Consider the following 22,549-nt stretch of genomic DNA (forward strand, 5'->3'; position numbering starts at 1 on the left):
GATCGTAAGTCAAAGTGCACGGCTCCTTGCACAAGTGGTCAATACAGAGTTATTAGGCTTCTCCTATTTGTGTCTTATAGCCCTTTTGCTTTAATTGCTTTGCTTCCAATAAGATTCCATGCATGGTCTTTCATAACTCACCGCAGTAAACGATGGGGGTGGTAAAAAACAATGGCACGTCTGCGTGCGGACGGCTTTGCTAATTAAAATGAGGAATATTATTTGTTTTCGCCCGACAAATGAGTCGTCTCCCAAGGCCCGTGGAAGGTGAAGAGTGCACAGCGAGAGGGTGCTTTTTTTCTCTCTCTTTCACTTCCATTTCTCAAACTCATTCCACCTCCATTCACGGACCCCCACACTGAATAAATGTCCCCTTTTTAAAAGTCAAACGGAAGGTTGCGAGTCAATGGAGTAGTTTCTTAATGGATCTCACCTCCTGCTCCCTCCCCCCCTCCTCCTCCCCTCGACTTGTGCGAGGCGGCCTGTAGCCGGTGACTGTGAAGGAGTAGGGGCAATGCTTCATTTTGAGGTAATGACAGTCCCTGCAGATCTATGCAAATGCCAGCTGCTGCATTGGCTGCCGCTGTAAAAGATGGTAGCAATTAGACCTTGCACTTAAAACAAGGTGAGTCAGGACCTTTTAATGGCGCGCTGTTCCTCAGCCCCGCGCGGGCGCACGTGGCGGCTCATATTTTAGCTGGAGAACCGCCCGGCGTGCGGCGCGCATGGAAAACCTCCTCGGGCTCCGCGCGCTGACATTCGGTGCCTTTGTCTAATGAAGCGAAAGCTTTTTTTTTATTATTTTATTATTATTCGTTTGTTTTTCTTATGGGTATTATACTAACACTAAAAGAAAAATGATTACAGCAAATTAGTAATGGCTAGTCAAATGGAAGGTCTGCAGAGATTTTGGATGTTTTTATGCTGAAAAACATTAATGCTTTTGAACTGAAACCCCTACAGTCAATCTACAAAGCTTTCATTCAATTTAACAACCCCAGTTATATGAAAATAATATTCGTATACAGCAACTGCTTGAATGTGCACAAAATAATTGTGCATTCAAGTATATGCACAAATGCTCATTGGAAAAAATAAAATGACAAAGGGCAGATCAAACAGACTTCATTAAAAGTGAACCTTACAGCAATCGATTGGCGCGCCGGGTCTCCACACAGCTGAGTGCACCATCCATCATGACGGAGTAGACCTCCTCTCCTCCACCTAAACAAACCAACCCCCACCAGCCTGCTCGCAGCCTCTCCCATTCCCCCGCTATAGCACACCGCACAAAGGCCTGCAGATGCCAAGGTTATCGGTCTTCTGATGTGTGTGTGTGTGTGTGTGTGTGTGTGTGTGTGTGTGTGTGTGTGTGTTTGTTTGTCTGTCATCTCAGGCCTTGGTGGTCACTGGGACAAACAGACAATGTTTGGACTGCAGCACTAGTGCTCTGGGACCTTGCACTGACAGCCTTGAGGATAGGGCTGGCCCTGTCCCCCCCTCCCCATCCTCCTAGCCCTGGCCTATCACCACCACCAACCCCCCCACCACCACCACCCAGAGGTCGGGGTGCAGTAAGAGTTGACCCTGACTAAAGGTCACGGAGGTTCAGAGGCCATGGCGGAGCTCGCAGACACGTGGAAAGCAATTAGAAAAGCGCTCCTGAAAATAGCCGGGGCCCTGGTGATGTGCCCAAGGAGGGGCTGCTTCCTCTCTTACGCCGGCGCTGTATTTATACGGCCAGAGAGCTGTTATTCAAAGTAAAGGTAACACAGACCAGTGCACACACACACACACACTCTCGCTCTAATAATTCCCTCAGTCATACTCCGTTTTGAATATGTGGCTGTCCCCTGTCTGTGGGCAGAACGTTGGCATCTATTTCGGTCAGGATTTTCATACACACCTGCTCGAGCTGCCGGACAGTCAAACCAAAGCTGATATTGTCTGTCTCATTTCTTTTTTTTTTTCTTTTTCAAAAAACCTTAGCCAACCATTTCCCTTCTGACACAAAGAAGGGTTTATATTTTTCACTTTCCCCTCTCGTTCCCTCTCTCTCTCTCTCTCTCCCATGCACAGAGGATTCACTCAGGCGCTCCGGTGGCAGATGTGGAGGTCGCTGGTTTTGGGCCTGCTTGTCGTTGGGTCCGGCGTTGCAGCTGCGGCGCGGTGATATTTTCATGATAAATGACATCCTTTCACCTGGCCAAGGCAAATAGATTATCTTGGCGCTTTTGCGTGCGTAATGTACGGGCCGCTCGCCCTCTTAATGAGCTGGAGTAAGTGAGCAGTCACCTGCAATATTCTGCCCATTCTGCTGGTAATTCTAGTGAAGTGGACATGTTTACACAATGTCCAACAACACGCTAAATAAACGTCTGCGTCAGCTCTTTTGCTGCTTTTCTGCAGAAGTAGTTCATCGTCTCTCTCTCTCTCTCTCTCTCTCTCTCTCTCTCTTCTCTCTCTCTCTCTCTCTCGTCATTTCCACACTGCTAACATTAGTGCTTTACAGTACATGACCACCCACAGCTCTCACACATAACCCTCCCATTGTGGCGGTGAAGTAACACTGAAAAATATATACGTTTATACTTCTATAGTAAAAAAACGTTCATATCCATTCCCATCCTTACAGTACCGGTATGTACTGAAGCCACAGAACAACATGGCAGTAGGTAGAAATGATTGATTAAACCGCGTTTATTTTCTCTGTGTTGCTGGTGGGAAGGAATAAATCAGCGAGAACAGCCATTGAATTGTGAGAAGACAAGCCATCTTCTATTATAAAAAATAAAAAAAATCCCCACCTTCCCCTGAAAGTCTGTCTTCTCTTGAACCTGAGCACTTCATAGACAGCAAAACACGGTTGCCACATCCTCTTGACTTTTATGAAAACACCATAAAAGGTAGCAGCCCTCCTTCATGGCATCAGTTTCTGTTTAGCTCTGTTCAGTAAATATTGTTGGTCTCTGTGTGGCCTTCGCTCCTCGAGCAGCTTGTCCGTCAGGGGAGGTGAGCGCGTGCCCCATACTTTGAGATCTCTCCGCCTGGCGATCATGGATCCGTGCCTGCGCGGTTATCGGCACTTGCCATGTAACTCAGTCGGTGGGCATTCGCCCAGGGCTAGTGCCAGCTTCTGGTGGTGTTCTCCTCATGCCCTTGTGCCCAGGTCAGCTGAGATGGCACTGGCATTGTGCGCTAATCAAGCCCTGGGTCGTCTGTTAGCGAGGATTTGGGAGCACGGTGGAAGGTGTGGGCTGGGCAGCACACATGACTGAACATTGGGGTGTGAGCAGCAGAGAAGAAGAGATGAGGGGAGGAGGGGAGAGGAGGGGGGGCAGGGCAGTCCTGGGCCTTCATGCTGACTGACATGCCTCCACTGGCAGCCTGGCAGATCGCTGCGGTGAGCGCCGTCTATCAGGTGAGAGGAGGAGGGTAGGAGTCCCCCAGAACAAACACGGCCCCTCTTTACTGCCCACGGAGACGCGGGGCCCCGAGCCCGAGACCGAGCCGCGCGCTGAAATAAATACAGAAAAAAGAAAAAAATAAGATGTGCATTTATTTGTTCTGCTCGGCTGAATTAAAGGGAGCCGTCATGCGTCAAACGCAAAAGGTCATCATGTGGCCGTATCGGCGGGGGGAAATCTCCTGGAGACGATCCAGATCCCTTATTTGAATAAGCAACGGCGCAGGATTACAGGCTCCAGCCTTCGGGGGCTGGTGCGCCTGCGGTGAGCTGCTTTGGCAACTCTCGATCTCTCAGCTGGGGAAATCCGAGCGCGTCGCGAGTGCATCTGAACATGAATGCATTATATCTCCCCTCCCATTAGGATGCGTGCGCGTATGGATAATGCATATGAAACACGCACGCGTGCACGCAAACCCCCCGTTTCATTTCCCTCCTCCTATGCATCCTTCAGATTCAATGCATCCTCTTATTTTAGATTGCTCCCTCTCTCTTTTTTTTCTCCGCCTCTAGAATTTTGTTTGCCAGTGAATTTCGAACGCGAGTGCCTGTGGTATGTGAAGTGTGATGCTGCGATAAGAAACAATAGGCAGACGGTCGGGGGGAGGTGTGTGCTGGTGCAGTGGGGGGATAAACCTGGAGCCTGACACATACGTGAGAGGCAGCAGCAGTGGCAGTGGAGGAGGAGGAGGAGGAGGAGGAGGAAGCAGCGCGGCTCTCACAGCAGTGGTGCGACAGCAGGGCCATGTGGCAGCACAGGGGTCCTTCAGGGCAGGGTGACCTTGCCGAACGCCTGCTCGGCCGGCCAGCCAGCCAACCGCCCGCCCGCCATCACCGCACGCGACAACAGGCTGTCGCGGGCAAAAAACGGTACGCCCGTCGGCTAGATGCGTCGGCCAAAAAAAAAAACACTCCGGATTCGCCATCCCCGGCTCCTCGCTCCCCTCCGTTCTGCGGACACGCTGATAGGTGTGAGCCAGGTCGAGTGGCCTCGCATTGGCCTTGCCACTTTGTTTGCCCTCCCAGACTGAGCGTTAGCACGTGCGGCGTATAGATTAAGCCGGGAGCTGTCAGAACTAATTGAAAGTAATAGGGGTAGGCGTTATTGGATTAGTGCACAAGACATTGATACTGTAAGGGAGGAACAGTTGGCCAGCGACTGAGGAATATTAAAATTGGCAGTGCCTGCTTCCAAAAATGGACCGTGAAAGTCTTAGGGTGTATTAGCGAATGGGGAAGACAATTCGTTGCAGATTGTTTAGGCCTACTTTGATCATCACTGCCTGCTCAAGCACGATACAAATGCTTGAAAATTATGATATAATGGTGAATTATGATAAAATTCACCTCCAGCACAAACACGTCAAATATCTTGGATTTTCAGAATCTGGTATTCTACTGCAGTTTCACAAAATAACTTTTTAGAAATGCAATATAAAAGTATTACTTTTCAAATCTGTAATGGATGTTTCATTATTTTCATCCCAAAATGTAAAAATAAAATCTGACACACATAATTTGGTTTAAAAATTGTGTGTGGCTCGGACTGTGGTAACCTAAACCTAAAACACAGTGCAGTATGCATTTGAGAAACGTTGATTTAAACCTACATGCTACATGCTACGAGCTATTTCCCCCTCCCTCCACTGTCACCGGTTGGCCAGCAGTCCACTGCATCACTGCACAGTGACAGGTGGAGGCCAACCTAAGAACCTCTAAGAGATGTCAAGGGTGGACAGAGGTTGGGAGAGATCCTCCTTCAGCACAGTCGCACACAACTATCACTGGTCCTCCCACTGGTGAATCAAGCGCCGAGACGAAGGATAGAAAAAAAATATGGTCACATTTGAAAAGATCATAAAACAAGCGTCATAAACATGGTCCCAGCCATTCTAATCAGCTGCATCAGTGATTTATGCCAGAGGAAAAAGGAACTCATCCAAATAGTCAGAGTTACAGAAATCTCTTCTCTTCACAGAGAAGGCAAATGGGATTCATTTCTATCACCATGGCTACCAACATATTTAAACTCACCTTGGGGACACAGGAGTTGAGAGCGTAATGTGGTTAGGCCCCCAACAGGTTGAGGGTGATATAAGTCCTCTAATGTCTCTTATTGAAAACAGGTGAGATACAATATATTTCCCCCTTTCCAAGACAGCACATTAAAGGTAAATTGTTAGTAGATAATAGTCTGTGTTCAATCTTGTTGTTCTCTGTATTAGAAAAATGACCCTTCTGCCTTTGAAAGAAAAAAATGCGACTGGAGGGCAGATTGTGCACAATAACAAAATCTAAAGTCTGTGTGTGTGTGTATGGGGGCTGGGGGTGCAATTTGGATGGAGTACAGTAATAACATGATAAATTATGGCACATTTTCTTCAGGGGACATTGCTTGAGGAAATGTACTAAAACGCCCAGGGGAACTGGAAGTCATCAATCATGGCGCCGCGCCGCTGCTATTGTGGTGGCCCTGAGGAACTGGCTTTGCACAGCAGCCAGCGTCTAATAGTGACATAGAATGCAGGCCCCCCCTCGGGGAGAGACCAGCCACTCGCCTGCTAAGAAAACAGAGCAGGAGAGGGGATCAAGGTTTGTTTTCCCTCTCCGCTTCGCCTTTCTGGGTCATTATGTATCGCGGCCCGGACGGGTGAAATATCAACGTCCTTGGCTACGGGATCTCCGTCCCCCTCCCCGAAAATGACAGATCTCATTATAAGATAAAAGTGACAAAGATAGCTCATAATGCTTCAGAGAAATGTAAAACCATTAGCAGGTCATTGTCATAGTTCTAATGTGTCCCTTTAAGCGGCTTAGTGAACTGGTGGTGAAGAGTGATATAAGGATTAACCTATAAGGGAGTTTACTGAGCAGTTGAGCTGGCATTGATGAAATTTCGATGTGTAGCGGTATCTTTCAAGGCACCAAAGAGGCGCAACATAGCACTAGAGGCCTTGGCAAAAAAAAAAGAGGGGTGCGGGTGGGGGTGGGGACAGGGGGGGTCAGGGAGTTGGCCGTAAATCTGCCACCATGCATGTGAAGGATGACACAAAGTGAAATTGGGTGCTTCGGGAATTTCCGAAAGCGGTTTGATGTCCTTTAAAGCTACTTTTTTTTGTTGTTGAGGGGCACACAAACTTAATGGGGGAAGCAACTCCAGTAGAGACTCATTGCTCATGGCTGGCGACAACACTAGGGAATTGTCTGCCATTAGTCTGAACATTACATTTACATTACGTGGAATTTATGGTAGTCGACATCGCGTTAATTTTGTACCATTTGTGCACGTAATTAAGTTCTGACCTACGAAGCAAACAGTTTGCCTTTGCGTAGATGATAGTGCCCAGTCAATTACGAGTTGGCAGCGGCTCTGGTTCGAATGGTAGAGAACGACTGCAGCGTCCCACTGACAGCACATGAAGCCTGTAACGTGGTTATTTATGGACTCTTTGTTTTATCAGAGCAGAGAGGGAGAAGCTCGGCAGTCATTAATATAGATTTGCCTTTGCTCTCTGCTTTTCGGGTGCCTGCGTTTTAAACACTGCTGATGATTAATTACCCAACCATATCAATCATTATATTAACTCTGACTGTGTCTTTAACACATTAGAAAACGCTGCTCATTAGCAAGGGGGAAATTAGCTGTTGTGAAGACCCATTCATGCGTGCGTGCGTGCGTGCGTGCGTGCGCGTGTGTGTGTTTTTCTCTGCACAAAGTTGTCAGGTTTGGGGTTGCTTGAAGAGGACTGGCATCTTCAGAAGTGTGCTCATCACTATTTTTCATCTCTTGAGGAAACATTGGCTTGAGATTTAATCATGCGATTTTCGCACCTTCCGCGCGCATCAACTGCCTCCAAAATAACCGACGCTGGCCAAATGGCAACGCCATGGCAAGCTGCGAGCAAACCAAAGCATACTGCTAAGTTTGTGAACGCAAGTGTAAACTCATCTAGAGCCATCTTGGTGTAGAACTGTTTCAATAACATACACACAAAATACAGTGCTGGTGTCATAATGATAAAACCCCTTTTAGTACATCCGCCATGATTAGCTTGGCAGTAATGACACATCTCAGAGTCTATAGACGGTTGCTGTCGCGATAGCAATCAACCACGTTAGACCTAAATATTCCCAAGGTGGCAGGCATATTAGTGTGTCTCTGTTGCGTTTATGTTGTCATGCCTCAGCAGGTATTATCAAAGCCCCTTTGATTACATTTTCATATGACCTTGACCTTACAGGGTGTTGCAATCAATACAATGGCTATTAGCATCCAAGTAATTGCCACAGAAATAATTATTTCACAGCCTTTGCATCTTTTCACCCATTTATTTCTCTGGCAGATGGAGGAACTAAAGAGCTTGTAGAGAAGATGGATTTGATGAATTAAAACCCAAGATGCAAATGTAGATTTCTGTAATTACATTTTCTGATCATAATGGTTTTTCCACCCAATAAAGCTGCCACCTTTCCTTTAGCGGCATTTTGATGATGGATATGTGACAAAATAAATGGAGAAAGACATTTTTTCCTTTAAAGATCACCTTGATACTGAAATACAGAGAGCAAGAAAACTGGGGATAAAGTACTTTGAATAACAAACCATTATAAAAGTCCTCATAACATAACAGCGAGATGGCAAAAACAGTTTGATGATGAAGAATGCTCATTATATTGTGGGGACACATGAAACATTCCTTCATTCCAAAACCTGGCTCAAGACCATTTTAATAGGTCCTTGTATTTGCCTCGCAGACTGCAGCTTGACTTTGTATTGTTCTAGTTAAGATTGTGAGATGTGAATTGCTATTGTGCCATATCATTTATAGCATTAAAATTCTTCCGTTTATCTTCTCCTATTAACTCTGTAAAAAAAAAAAAATACAGATTTGATTATGCTAATAAACCATCTTTCCAGGCATGGTAATAGGAACAGTTCAAAGTCATTAGTGGTATGAAAAATATCCATTTGCACCCGCGCACACATGCAAACGCAGGCAAAGTGCACATTGTTTAATGGTATTGATCAAGGTCTGGTGAGCTCCAGGGTTCGTTCTCATTATGGGCGTCTTATTCATGGTTTCTTGGGTAATGATGCCCACAAAGCAATTACCCACAGTCCCATTTGTGTGATCCAAAGGAAGGCAAAACACAATGAGAAGATGTTGTAGACCAGAGAGAAATGTGATGTTGTGTTCCTTTCCTGGGCACTTCTGCAGAGGTACATGTCCAAAGTGCATCATCATCAATGATACAAAATGATACTGGTTTCGAGAAGAAATGAGCGTCATTAAAATCGGTCGCTTTGATAAGATCATTTAATAATATATAGAGAGGGTTGCTTTGGTTGCATAGATTTAACACGGTATTATGATACATTCTAACAGTGCATCTCTAGCATTTGTTCAGCTTTTTCTTCTTTTTTTGATTCCCTACCTCGGCAGCCACTCAGACACACATCCCTGGCCTGTGTGAGAATGGCCTACGTGCTTCATCGAGCGCCTCAAGATTTGTTCCCCGCTACAAATGTGCAACAGCTGGAGTGCCGCAGAATGCATGTAAACTTTGTATATATAATTTGGTGACAAGTCAGGCTTAATCATGCTCCACTCTGCCTGAACAGAGGAGGAGGAGGAGGAGGATGGGGGGAGTAGATAGAGACAGAGAGAGAGAGAGAAGCAGAGGAAGGTGGCATATGGGGGCTGAACGGGGGAACAGGCAGCGGGCAGACTTCGCTCGCTCGCTACTGTTGACGAGGATTAACATGCAGGCAGCAGACAGCGGCACAGCCCCTCGCGCACCCCAGCAAACAAGCCGAGCAGAGGCAGCGGGGCTGCCAGCCTGACGGCAGTGCCAGTCATCCTCTGAGCCACACTCATCCTGTTAGCACGACGCCACGTCCAGCTTCCCTAGCGACCGCCGGTGGATCCCATGTGCTATTTGTTTAGGTCTTTTTTTTGTGTTGGTTCATACTGGAAGAGCTTAGGCATGAGCGATAAGGACTAAGCTACTCAGCTACAAGTGTCCTGACTATTTGCCAGGCGTCCCCATTAGGCCAGAACGGGAGTATGTGTGTGTTCCATTAGAGGGACACAGTTAAACATACACAGTTATTGTCACTGAATGATTTTGGCATCCATCTTCCGAGCAGCATTGATACCTCACTCTTGTGTTACAAACAGGATGCCGCCTGGTTGTCCAAACACACCCGGATGCACGGCAGAGTGGAGAAGTAATTGGAGATGTGTTTGCGAGCAGGGTGGTGGCAGTGGCAGCGGCAGCGGCGGAGGCAGCGCGTGTTCTGGCCGTGCTTCTGGCACCGGGAGAACCGGGGGGGTGGCGTTGGGGGGTGGATGGGCGCTGCCGAGAGTGCTGCGCGCGCTGGCAAGACCGGCCTGCGTCTGCCTGCATGCCACATGAGCCGCTGGCTCCAGCTGGTGCTCTCCAGGCGTCCAGCTGCAGGGGGAAGGCGGCCCGGGGAGCGGAGAGAGAGACTGCGCCCCTTGTTCTCGTGGCGAGGCCAGCGAGCGAGTGTGTGTGTGTGTGTGTGTGGCGGCGAGCAGCAGCTGATGCGGCTGTGTCAAGGAGAGGCGGCGCGACGCGGTGAGACCCCGCTCCACCACGCCGGCCCGCTCGCCGACCACTGTGTGCCTGGCTCGGCACCGCCGCCGCTGCCCCGCCGGGCACACAACACCGCATGGTCCCAGACAAAGAGCATCGCCTCAGTTGGGACAGAGCGCTCGTTTCAGAGCAGAATAGACTGCAGAATGTCTTCATTTGTGGGGGGCCTGGGGGGACACATCAGAAGTGTCATCTCTCACAAAAGCGTTTTATTTACGGACTTCCAACCAACACCTGATTCCTACCTCCATCTCCACCTGATCTCCTTATCTACATTTGACGATAGCTTGATCAGTCTGTCTCAGAATGTGGCAAGGCCTAGGGACAAGATGGATGTGAAGTTCCCGAAAATAGGAAAAACTTCCCGGAGATTCAGTTCAAACATATGGAGACCAAACTTTTCGCCTCGTCTTTGTTTGGATTCCAACTTAAATATGCTGTGCGTGCTTTTGTGTAAAAATAAACGTGTAAAGCAGAGGGAGAGGGGTAGAGAGACAGCAGGGCGAATGGTGATAAGAGTATGCGTGTTTGCGTGAGTTTGTGTGAGAGTGTGTAAGTGTGTGTGTGTGTGTGTGTGTGTGTGTGTGTGTGTGTGTGTGTGTGTGTGTGTGTGTGTGTGTGTGTGTGTGTGTGTGTGTGTGTGTGTGTGTGTCTTTCTCTTGTCGTGATGCATTATACTTTCTCCTTGGGAACACATGGCAAGGTATTTACCAAGCCATCTGCTAAAACTGCCTGGCTAAATCTATCTATCTGCTGTTTGGTTGCTAAGGAAATGGATACTTTGGCGAATGGGGTGGTCGGCATTGTGCGGCGCCTCACCTGTCAGCGTTGGAGGCCCCGTATGTTCAATTGTCATCCATTTAGACGGGGAAGCGGCGCGCTGACCCCTGAGACGCTGGTGGGAGATGAGATGCGCCGGTCCCTCTGGACCGTGGGAGGTGTACAGTACAGGCTGTTCCGCTCTCTCCAGCTCTCTCTATCTCTCTCTCTCTCGCCGTGCAGTTGTTTCATTAGCATCGCCAAACAGAACGAGCTACAGTGCGTACAGTACACACACTTCAGAGCAACGCGGAGATCGTGGAGGAAATGAAAAAATGACAAATCCGTACTAGAGCTGGCTACAGGGATGGTTCTCGGGGTCAGCGGGGAGGTTGGGGGGGGGGGGGGGGGGGGTCATTGTTCCCGTGTGCTTGTAAAGCAACCGTTATACTGTAGTACAGAGCACCTGCTAAATTACCCACAAATGCCAAGCGAATGTCTTTGATGCTTATGAGGAAGCATTCATATGTTGTGTGAACCGCTACCATAACATTTATCCAACATTTATCTGTGCTCTTCCTCCCCCACCCCCCCATTGGAGCTGACGTACTGTACAACACGAACTGAACGCCATTCATTAAACATCTGCAGCCCGTATGTATGCAAATGCAAATGATTTGTGTGGGTGAGATTCTTCCTCCTGCACCGTGGTAGCCAGGTAACTGTCACTTTACCTGCAGGTTATCCACCGTCTTTACATTTACGGGGAATTTGAATTGGGCAATGTAGCGGGTGCAGGGAGTGCCCGGCAAACACCAGGTGCTTTGCATCAGGGCCGATAGCATGTGACAGAGATGCAAAACCAGAAGGCTGGTGTCATGGGCGCGTTCGTGGCATGCCATCCCAGAGGCTATGTCACCAGGCAGGTGCGCCTGCCAAGATAAATGGCCACGCTCTTTTGCCTACAACTGTCCTGCCATTCACGCCGGCCGTGAGTCATACCTGGGAAAATACTACGATTGTTCCAGGTACACGGCACGCAGGCGAACGGGAGCGCGACCCCGCAGCGAGAACTCCGGGTCGTCCTTGCGTGTCTCGGCTAATTGCTGAATTAATTTCTGGAGGCTTTCCACATTTATGTCACAGCATGATCAGGAAAGCGTTTCCTTTTTACACAGCGTTCGAGTTGATAGTCCAGATAACATGGCTGCACCGGAGCGATCGGTAGCCTCACTCTGGCGTTGTGCTGTGACACGGGCGAGAGCTGGAGATGGTGCTGCCGACGAGCGCGGGGCCCTTTGAGAGGGGTCGCGACCTCGCGCGCGCTGCTTTGTCATATTCATCCGGTGCCGGTGACAAGTATGAGAGGTCTCGCGGAGGGCACGGCGGCGGTCGTAAATCAGGGAGGGGGGTGGGGAGGGATCGCGGGACGAGGTGTCCTCTCTCTCGCTCCCGCCGCCCAAGGCCCTGCCCTAGATTCAGGGCGACTGGGAAATCATATTAACAAAAGGCTCCGCGCCTGGCGCGTGCCGCTGAGGCGCTGATGAAAGATTAGACGAGGGGGACGAGGGGGACGAGGGCTTTTCTGTCTTCCGCACGCGCTCACACTTCTCAAAGTTCCTCTCAAACTTGGCCGACTTGTCATTCACAGGTTTTGCAGCAAGAACGTGACCTCATTTCTACCGACCTCTTCCGTCGCCATCTTAACACGGCCCAGTGATAACTGGATTGTTACTGAGACAAAAGCTTCATCATTTCAGAACATATTGTCAAACAATGAAGATGGGTCGTAGGTGTCCCCTCTCGCCCTTAAACAAGCGGATCATACAGAATTCCCCTGTAGGAACACAACCCCATCTGAACCAAACTTAAATCATAACCCGGCGCAACCAAGCAGAACAAAGGAACTTCTTAATTTCCTAACACGGAATACATTACCGCTGAGTGGCGGGGGCTATTGCAAGGGGCCGAGGCTGCGGCTGGACACCTGGGATTCTCCGCACTGTTTGATCTGGCCCTTTTCAAGCACTCCGATCATCCAGCTAAATTGCATCTAATGGACAGGGCCCTGCCACTCGGAAACGGAGACGCGGGGGGAACAATTTGCCCGTGCGTGCACACCTGTCCTTTGTAGTTCAGAGGCGCATTGTGCCGTCCCTCGCCGGCCGCATTACTCTCGATTCACAAACAGCACTCAGCGCGCCGGCCAGAGTGCACCGGGGCCATTTAGGGGCTGAATGAGCCGGGGACGCTATTAGTCCCCGGTGTCTGGGTCCTCTCCTCCGCCAGAACAATGCCAAGGGACGGAGGAGGAAGGGGGGAGGGGGGGGGGATGAGGGGAGGGGTGGGTTTTCGAGGGAGGGATGCATTGCTGCACCTGTCCTTTCAATGGAATCCCCCCACATACAGCCGTGCATGATGTATGGGACACACTTTATCCATGTGCAGCAAGGCTCCGTGAATGGCTCAAACAAGCAAATGGAGACCTATCCATTGTACAGTGTGTCAGGATGATTTATCAAAGTGATTCCCTGGGCCTGGGCCTATGCATAATGATGAAAACAGTTAGTATACACATGTTTGTGGGCAGAGCATAACCGGCGCTGGATTCAGGCTGCCCCATTACAGCCGTGCGGTAAGCAGTTGGACACAACATGATCAGATGTATTTCCCAGTTGCGACTTATACAGCCTAATGACGGTACCACCTGTACCAAGTTAGCCGCAAACAATGTTATTCTAGAGCTGCTTGTAAACTTCCCTCTCTTTTCAGTTTACTTTTTAGACTTGACATTTATACACTATTTTTGTCTGGCTTGGCATTTACTTAATTAAGAACACTAATAAGTGAGCGGCGCACGCTCAGCTATGATTACATGATCAGTGGGCAATTTAACGTTCATTTACTAGCTGTGCCTGACCTTCAGCTGGAGTCACCACTGTCCTTATTTTCGCGTTGGAGGGAAATGTCACAGCGTTTTCACCACGTTATTACAGATTTAGCAGAAAAAAAAAGCTTATCTCTCGCATCGGCTAAGACAGATAGGCTCTGCTGTACAGGCTTCCATGGCCATACCACAGAAAAACATTTCAAAGTTATCCGTCTAGAAATTGCTCCCATACTTGTAGGCGGTATTTAGGATGACATTTTTATTTTTATCCGCTTTTTCATTACTTTTTTTTGTGTTTCCTTTGGAGAGGACAATTACTGCGGCCGTGCTGCCTGTGTGTTAGCGAGCAGGTGGCTCGAGTGGGATAGAGCGCACATTCCACTCTCTGATTCCAGCTTCATCCTCGGTGTCCTTCACAAGTCCTCGCCGGCACATATTGTCGGCGGCTGAGAGACGTGGCGGAGTTTCGCCGCCTGTGCGTCTCGCGTTACTTTTTTCGAAACGCGGCCCGTTGTCACTGCGAACAGATTGTTCCGAACAGCCTCTCTGCATCCACAAGAATTTAATGGCACGGCACTCATTTGAGAAGAGACTTTCAAAGCGTACGAACAGAGCTTCAGTGATGATTTTCCGGAAATTTATGGGGGAGCTATGGGCTGGGGAATGAAAACATCCTTATCATTCACATCCGACAGTCGTATAAATGACTTTGCATTAAGTCTTAACGCAGCACATCTGTGCTGGTGGCTCTATCAGTGACAAGCAGGGCTGAGCAGGAGGCTTCCTGACCTGCTTTACAGCCTGCTCATTACACAGAATGGAGCTTTAATTTTTAATGGAGACGACCAGGGAGGCTGACAGAGAGCTGTCGAGATGTCATTCACCGGGAAAGGTGATGGATGCCCCCGAGCGCATGCAGGCAACAGACAGGCCGACTGATACACACACACACACACACACACTTAGATGTGCACACAAATACAGTCAGACACACACACACACACACACACACACACATACCTTGGAGGACAGTAGAGGCCAAGTGCCTGAATAATATATAACAGGAACTCTCGTCTCAGGTGTCTGGCCCACGGGTCTGTGACATGGCTCTGATAGACAGAAATTCCATCACATCTTTACATTGCCTTATAATGAGCAATGTGCTACATTCATACACAGACGCACAGCCATAGTGGTGTGTAAATAACCATGTCTCAAGTGTACCACTTATACTATTCTGTCATTTCTATTCTGTTCTATTAACCTCAAAAACATACCCATTCCCTCCTCATATTACATATCTCAAATCAGTTGTTCATTGTGTGCTCTCCTAATACACCTGTCAATTAAAACGAGGCAATGCTAACCCCACTGGCGTGTACATTACAGTTCCTTGGTGATGCTAAAGAAGCTATAGGCTGCGTGTAGGTGGTGTAATGAGCTGCCGACGCGTTTGATGTCGGGCTCTTGTGCACATGCACCGTACGCATGGCTAATCTGCTTAAACAAGGTAAGGGATCCCCTCGCATGGAGGGCGTCCTCTAATGAGAAGCTAGCAGAGTATCCGGTTCTCATTCTGCTCGCTAGGAACATTGAGAACGCAGCCAGCTGACTCACCAGTGTCGATGTCGGATGGAGCATGTGGTACACTAGGATTGTACGGTGCTCAACGGGTTACAGGCAGGAGCTGTGTGGATGAAGCGTGCAGAGCGTTTAGAAAATAATGAAGATAAAAGCCACAGAACACTGCCACAGAATGTACTTGCATGCTGCAGGGTCTGTTCACGAAAGTGTTTATTTGGCTAAATGGTGTGTCGCCACAATTTTAATAAATTCATTCAGAGGCATCTACATAAACATATTACATTTACCTCGATTTTCTACCACAGCTTTGGATGTCATGAATTGATTATTTAACAGCAGTACGGTCATTGATGTAGTCATTGATGGTTGATTATTATAGGTAAATCATTGATAATTTATTATTATTGGTAAATATTAATAAATGCCCATTGTTCAATGCGCTGCAATACAGTAGATCTATTCCCTTTAAAGAAGCATTAACTCAACCAGGAAGACGACTTCTTCTACTACCTCTATATTATGTGTAGCTGCTGTAATTTCCGCCGATATCAATAAATAAATACAGCATTAAATTACAAGTAAGTCTATATATTACTATTGGCATTGATGTTTACCACTGAGTGACCATGACCCTCCCATATGGGTATCACATATCAACTGTACTTCGATCCGCTCGCCAGTGGAAATTCATACTCCACATTTGACCCTGGCATATATCCCCAGTAAGTTGTAGCAACACACATGAATTAACAATAGGCCACAGCAGAGCCATGGAGATGGCTCTGGGCCACACGGAGCCTAATTCGGTTCGGGTTCACGGAAGGCCATTGACACGCTCGCTGTGTAAGATCAAGGAGGTTAGGGTTGCTGCCAGAGAGGCGTCTTGTAAACGGATATGGCGTTTCACGCTGCGCTGCCTTCCACCGCCGCCGCATTATTACCGGGTACGACCTGCCTACCAGCGAGTTCCGCCACGTGTCAGTGTGTGGCAGGCAAGTGCTCTCGTTTTAAAGAGCGTCTTGGAGTAACGATGCTGGCACTAAAGAAATATCGCTGGTGTTGAAAGCTTGCCGGTTTCCCTTTTATGAGCGAGACTTTAGGTGTCCTCTGCAGCCTTGGCTGCGTGAAGAGAGCTTTATTGTCATCTAACGAGTTGCAGAGTTTAATATGGTGGCCTGCCAACTCTTAGGGATGGCACAAGCGCTGGAATATTCTTTTCAAACAACAGATATGAGATACAAGATGATTCACACAGACTATAACATTTTCTTGGGAGGGCAAATAAGTGAGGACGATGAACTTCATGAACCTCTTATCATTTCACTGAATGACATTTCAGGCTTGATCAAAAATGCATTAAGTGGCTTTGAATAGCATTAGAAGTCTTAAAGCTCTGGAAATATGATGGAATCAATTTGTAGTTGAAGTGTGTGCTGACCACTAACGCTAATCCCATTGAAATTCATGAAGGGAGCCGTTCTAATTCTTGTGCAAGTGACCTTATCACTCTTGTTATGTTGTTAGACTTGTATACAAAGTCACATGGACGGAGATTTGGCATGTTATTGCAAAATTATGCATGAAGTGTGTGTGGCTCTCACTGTGTGTGTGTGTGTGTATGTGTGTGTGTGTGTGTGTGTGTGTGTGTAACGGGCTGACACGGCATATAGAGGAATAGGGGATATCCTGTTTCCTCTTCTGTCACACTGAGGATTCCCTGAATTCTACCAATAATAAAATTTGGAAATTCCTGTGTGCATTCTGCATGTTCCTCAAATGCCAAGAGTTCCAGTGAAGGACATCGACTGGAGCAGATAACAGATGTAACTAGTTCCACATGATGTTATGCTGAAAAGGGATGTGAAATGTGCAATGTCCTCTTTCTGTATGTGTGCGCGTGTGTGTGTGTGTGTGTGTGTGTGTGTGTGTGTGTGTGTGTGTGTGTGTGTGTGTGTGTGTGTGTGTGTGTGACTTCAGGGACAACCAGAGGTTAAGGGACTTAGTCAGGACTGTGTGCATTCTAATGAGGACCATGTGTGGTCCAGGGCCTTTGGCATTGCGAGTGAGTGTGTATGCGTGTGTGCATGTGTTTATATCATTAGGGCAAGCATTTACATACAGTACATCAGCAAAGTGTGCATGTATATACGAGTGTGTGTGTGTGTGTGTGCGTGTGTATGTGCGTGTGTGCATGGCTGTAATGTATAGGGGAGCAAGAGTACCTATTAAGTATGTAGTCCAACAAGAGACTTGAATCTATTTGGAAGCAGGCATACAGTATATATCGCATCTGAAAAAGCTGAGTGTATATGTGCAAGGGAGAATACAATGTGTGAGTGTGTATTTGTGAGAAAGAGAGAGAGGAGAGTCTGTGGGTGCATATATGTGTGTGCCTGCGCGTGATTGTGTGAGTGTGTGTGTGTGTGTGTGGTACATGGCGATAACTGTGCCGATTGAGCTGTAAGCGGAGCTGCCCATTGACCGAGGGGACGGAGCCGTGGCTCTCCCCTCCCTGGCAGGTGCGGCGGGCGGGCGGGCGGGCGGGCGGGGAGAGCAAGCGTGGCGTGGCATGGCGCGGCGCGGACAGGACACAGCTGTCAGAACAGGGCCTCCATTATCTGGCGCTGCCTATTGATTCACCCTGTGGGATGTTTCCTATCTGACTGGGCTCATTTGCGGAGCGCATTTGCATGGCTAGGAGCGGAGATCGATAGCCAGAGGTGTTCCGGGCTCCTTTTAATGGTCTCTTCTTCGATCAGCCGGGGACCGCCCCGACAGAGGGGATGCGTTTCCTCTAATTATAGTGTATGCTAATGGGGAAGGGACCCAGAAAGGAGATCACGGCGGCGGCTAATGCAAGTGGGTTGGCTACGGAACAGGAACGAATCAGAGCCTGTCAGCGAGACTAACAAATGGGGTCATCTTTTAATATTTGGACTATGAGTTGAGCTTGTTTTTATACTGTCAAGCCAAAACTCCACTACATGATATACAGTACGGTGGGCGGTTGTGTGTGAGATAATTACCTCGTCATATTCATCTGACATGTTTGGAATATCTTTTGCTATGGATGGCCATTGCAAGAGCAAAATTTAAAGTGGAGCACATGGATTGTTTTATGATGTTTGTTTAGACATTTTTCAGTTACACAAAAGAGATGGCTGGCTTTGTTTAAAAGGTCCTGTAAGGCGCTGCGAGATCCAAATCTCTTGTGGTGCAATCGAATAAAAAAATCAAAATCAAAACAAAAGGTAAATCATTTATAAATCTTGCACGGCTAAACATGTCATATTCACAACCCATCCTCGTGGAGCTCATGAACAAGTCCCTCTTGTGAATAAGACAGCTCATGTTAATAAGGGCTAATGTATTCCCTAGTGTAGCTTCAGACAGTGAGGATGCTGTTTATTGGAGGGTGCTATTTATTGGGGCTGCGTGCTCAGTTGTTGTTGTTTTCTTGCTGACTCTGTGTGCTCATTAGGTTAGGATGGAGAGGACAGACACACAGACAGACAGAGAGACAAACAAACAGACAAACAGACAGACAGACAGACAGACATGTTTGGTTCAGGCCACACGGCTGTCTCCTCTCTCCAGCTCTTCGCTAATCAGCTCTGGGAAAGGAGGCAGAGCCGAGGTGGGGAACGTTTGTGGTGCTGGGGCTTGGGGGGGGTGGTGAGGGTGCAAAACATAATGAATAAATAACATTCCCTAATCCCGCGCAGGAAACATCTTTTCATATGAAAATCTCCAGGTTTTATCTCACGATCCGAACATTGTCAATCCAAAAGCAGGGAAAGCTCTGAGTAAATGTCCCAGTAATCTTGGCTTAATCTGCCTCCGCCTACTCTGTAAATACCCCTGAATGTGCATCTGCTTGCAGCCTTCTTGTTATATGTGTATTTTAATCAGAATAGATTGTCTTTAAATACCATTGTAATATTCCTCGTGTTTTTCTTGAGCGCGGTGAGCGACTTCGGGCCCCGTTCAGGAATATTCTTGAGGGGAATGCGTGCTTGGCTTGGCTGTATCTAATTTGGAAATTACAGTGTTTATGGCTAAGAATAAAAGCCTGGGTTTTATAGCTGCGAGCCGCAGTCTGTGCCTGCCGCCTTCAGTCCTACTGTATTGTTGTTTGTCGGGGGTGGGGAGGTGGCACCAAGGGGTGTGGTGGTGAGAGAGAGAAGAGAGAGAGAAACAGAGAGAGAGCAAGAGGGAGAGAGAGGGAGAGAGAGAGAGAGAGAGAGAGAGAGAGAGAGTGAGCATTCAGAGGCCTTTTTCTGCTGGAATGGCCCTGATGTGATAAGTACTGTTTTAGGCTGGCGAATGCATGTTCGCCTCCCATGCCTCTGTTGTTTATGTTTCTCCCCCTCTCTCCGTCCTTTCCTCTCACATACTCTCTCTCTATCACTTCATCTCTCTCTCTCCTCTCTCTTACAGTCTCTGCATCCATTGTTCAGCAGTCGTCGGAGCTCATTGGGAGGCTGGCCGTTCGGAGCAGGCAGAATGAGTTGCACTGTAGTGTAGTGCAGCGCGGCTCACCTCGGGCTCTTGGTCCACTCGCTCCTCTACATGGAGCCGTGCACATGATAGCAAGCAGATGTTGCTCAGATTACGCATCGCATGGACCGGCCTGTCCCTCTCCCTCTCCCTCTCGCTGCCCAGCCCAGCCCAGCCCGACGGCCTACCCAACCGAGCCGCCAATGCAAGCACAAAACCCACCCGCCCATCCAACCCGCCCATCCAACCCGCCTCCCACTCCCCTCCTCCGGCAGCCTCCTTAGCACCAGCACTCCGGCGCTTTTCCTGGCAGCGGCAGTGGAATCAGTGGGCCCAGCGGAGCCGACCCCAGCGCGCTTGTGGGGGCACTACCCGAGGACTCGGGGCCTGGACGAGGCGTGGGGGGTTGGGGGGGGGGGTAGACCATGATGTCAGTGGGGGGAAATGAATAGGTCACATGTGGCCGTGGTGAATATGTGTGTAAGTGTGTGTGTGTGTGTGTGTGTGTGTGTGTGTGTGCGCACGCATGTTGATTAATAGGTCACATGTGGCTGCTGTGAATGCGTGTGCTGGAGTGTGAGGAAATCAATTGATGGTTTTCAGGCTGGAGCAAACAGTGGAGACACAGAAAGGGGGGGGGGGGGGGGTGGACAGACAGTCAGGGGGGTGACTGCGCCACACCCACGCACACAAAAAAACACCCCAGGATGAAGCGCCGTCTCTGAATCGTGGGGTTCCTGGAAGAGATGGCGAGATATCCTTGTACTTTCCTTGTCCACATTATCTGGGATGGGAATACTGTATATTAGCTGGTGCCTGGAAACCGTACGCCGCATTCCGCTTTGCACCACACGAGGCTATTACAGCAGCAAATGAAACACGTTGAGACAGCGGAGGCAGACAATGTGACGCTCTTTAGAAGTGACACAGACTCTAATCCCTGCCTGAGGGTGAAGCAAGAGGGAGAAAAAAAAAATGTGTGGCAGCCATTGTGCCTGCTTTTTTTCAAGTGCATATCTCTGCAGGGAGATGGTAGACTGTGTGTGTGTATATGTATGTATGTATGTGCGTGTGTGTGCCTGTGTGTGTGTATGTGTGTGTGTGTGGAGAGAGAGGAAGGCAGTCGGCGATAAGAACCGAACGGCGAGCCGGAGCGTCGGACAAGGACGAGGTGCACACAGACTGCCGAGTGGCGTGGCTGTCACCAGCCTCCCCCACCCACCCCCCGATTTGGGATCCAGAGCACCAGATCCAGCAGCCCTGTCGGGGAGATAGCGCTGCCAGGCACCAGTGATCCGGAGGCGACGGCGGCGGCGACAACAGAGGCGGCGATGGCGATGGCGGCGGCGGCAGTGGCGGGCGGCGGAGGCCGTGGCGACAGCGTCCCGGCGTTATCGGCTCGTGCCAGCGGCGTCCTTAGGAGCTCAGATCCCTAATCTGGGCACCCGCGTCCCCGCCGAGGCTCTCAGGAGTAAATGAGCCGGCGCGGAGCCCCGCCAAGCCCAGCGAGGAGAAGAACAGAGGCGAGGAGGAGGAGGAGGAAGAGGAGGAGGAGGAGGAGGAGGAGGAAAAAGAGGCCAGCACAAAAGAGTCCCCCTACCTGTGTAAACCGTCTCCGCTGTCGGGCCGCTGAGAGGATTTCACAACGCAGGCCTCGCCTCGGCTGTTTTATAACCTTCTAAGCACAGGCATTCTGGGCGCTAAGAATACCTCCTCAGGATCCGGAAGGTATTCAGATATTTCTGTGTAGGAGACTTGGATGCTCCTCGTCTGAATGGGAATTGTAACGAGAAAGAATTGCGAAAAAACGGATTTGGTAAATCACGATTATCTTTATAGCTGTGGCACAGAGCTAAACATCCTTCCCTTTAATAGATGCTACAAATAAAATCAAGATCTTGATTGCACAAAAAAGGATCCCCAATGCAAGTCTCCAATGACCCTTTTCTATGTCAAGGTGCCACACCTAAAACACAATAGCCAAGACTTCAAGTGAAAAAGAGCAAATGACTCATCCTAAACTGGATCCACAAGGATCCCCCCTCCCTCCCTCCCCCTGTAGGTCCCTGTAGTAGGAAAAAGTCTGTTTGCACTGATCGTCACAATCACTCGTGGACCCTTTGCGTCATGCAAGCACTTGGTAATTAGAAACAGTTGTAGTGAGGCCACCGATGTTTACAATGTCGTGTTTCAATGTTTTTCGAAGCTGAATGACCTTCCAGGATGATTACTTTATGAATCCTTTCAAAGTAAGAAATACATTATTGAAAAAAAAGTAATAGGAGTCTTGAATCTAATACAAATAACAGCTATTGCTCTACAAGGCCAAACTGACATTGTTCACCTGATCTATTGTCCATCTATGCCATATTGTAATGGGGGAGTTGTTGAAAACCTCCAACTCTGCCTCGCCAATCAATTACATTTCAACCAAACCGAAGGAGCGGAATATTTTATTACGATTTTTAGTGCATTTCATTGTGCTTCAAGGGCCATTATATAGAAGAATATGTTTAATGCAGCGGAGAGCATTCAAATGGATGCTGTAGTTTGGCAGCGCGTCTGAATGGCTGTGGCCATTGTGTTGTTTACCACACTTGATTGTGCTGCTTTTCATCAACACTCCAGACTTTAATTTGGCCTGAATATCCCACTACATTGAACAGGCGCACTTGAACCGCCTTTCCACATTAAGGTGAAGAGGGACCGCTCGTGATCTCTGCTTTGTT

At 48.6% G+C, this 22,549-nt stretch overlaps 2 long non-coding RNA genes across 2 annotated transcripts in view; both read right to left on the bottom strand.

The window, feature by feature from the left end:
- Positions 1-2,729: 2,729 nt before the first annotated feature.
- The window catches only part of LOC134067816 (uncharacterized), a 67,413-nt gene continuing 47,593 nt past the window's right edge, over positions 2,730-22,549 (bottom strand). The window contains exon 3 of the long non-coding RNA XR_009936566.1: positions 2,730-3,517. This is a non-coding gene — a long non-coding RNA (uncharacterized LOC134067816). The remainder of the gene's footprint in view (positions 3,518-22,549) is intronic.
- On the bottom strand, positions 14,761-21,557 carry LOC134067817 (uncharacterized). Its single transcript, XR_009936568.1, has 3 exons — positions 21,421-21,557; positions 15,354-15,423; positions 14,761-14,845 (listed from the first exon to the last, which is right to left on the bottom strand). It is a non-coding gene; the product is annotated as an uncharacterized LOC134067817 (long non-coding RNA).

The sequence above is a fragment of the Sardina pilchardus genome, chromosome 20 (assembly GCF_963854185.1).
Source record: "Sardina pilchardus chromosome 20, fSarPil1.1, whole genome shotgun sequence".
Taxonomy (NCBI): domain Eukaryota; kingdom Metazoa; phylum Chordata; class Actinopteri; order Clupeiformes; family Clupeidae; genus Sardina; species Sardina pilchardus.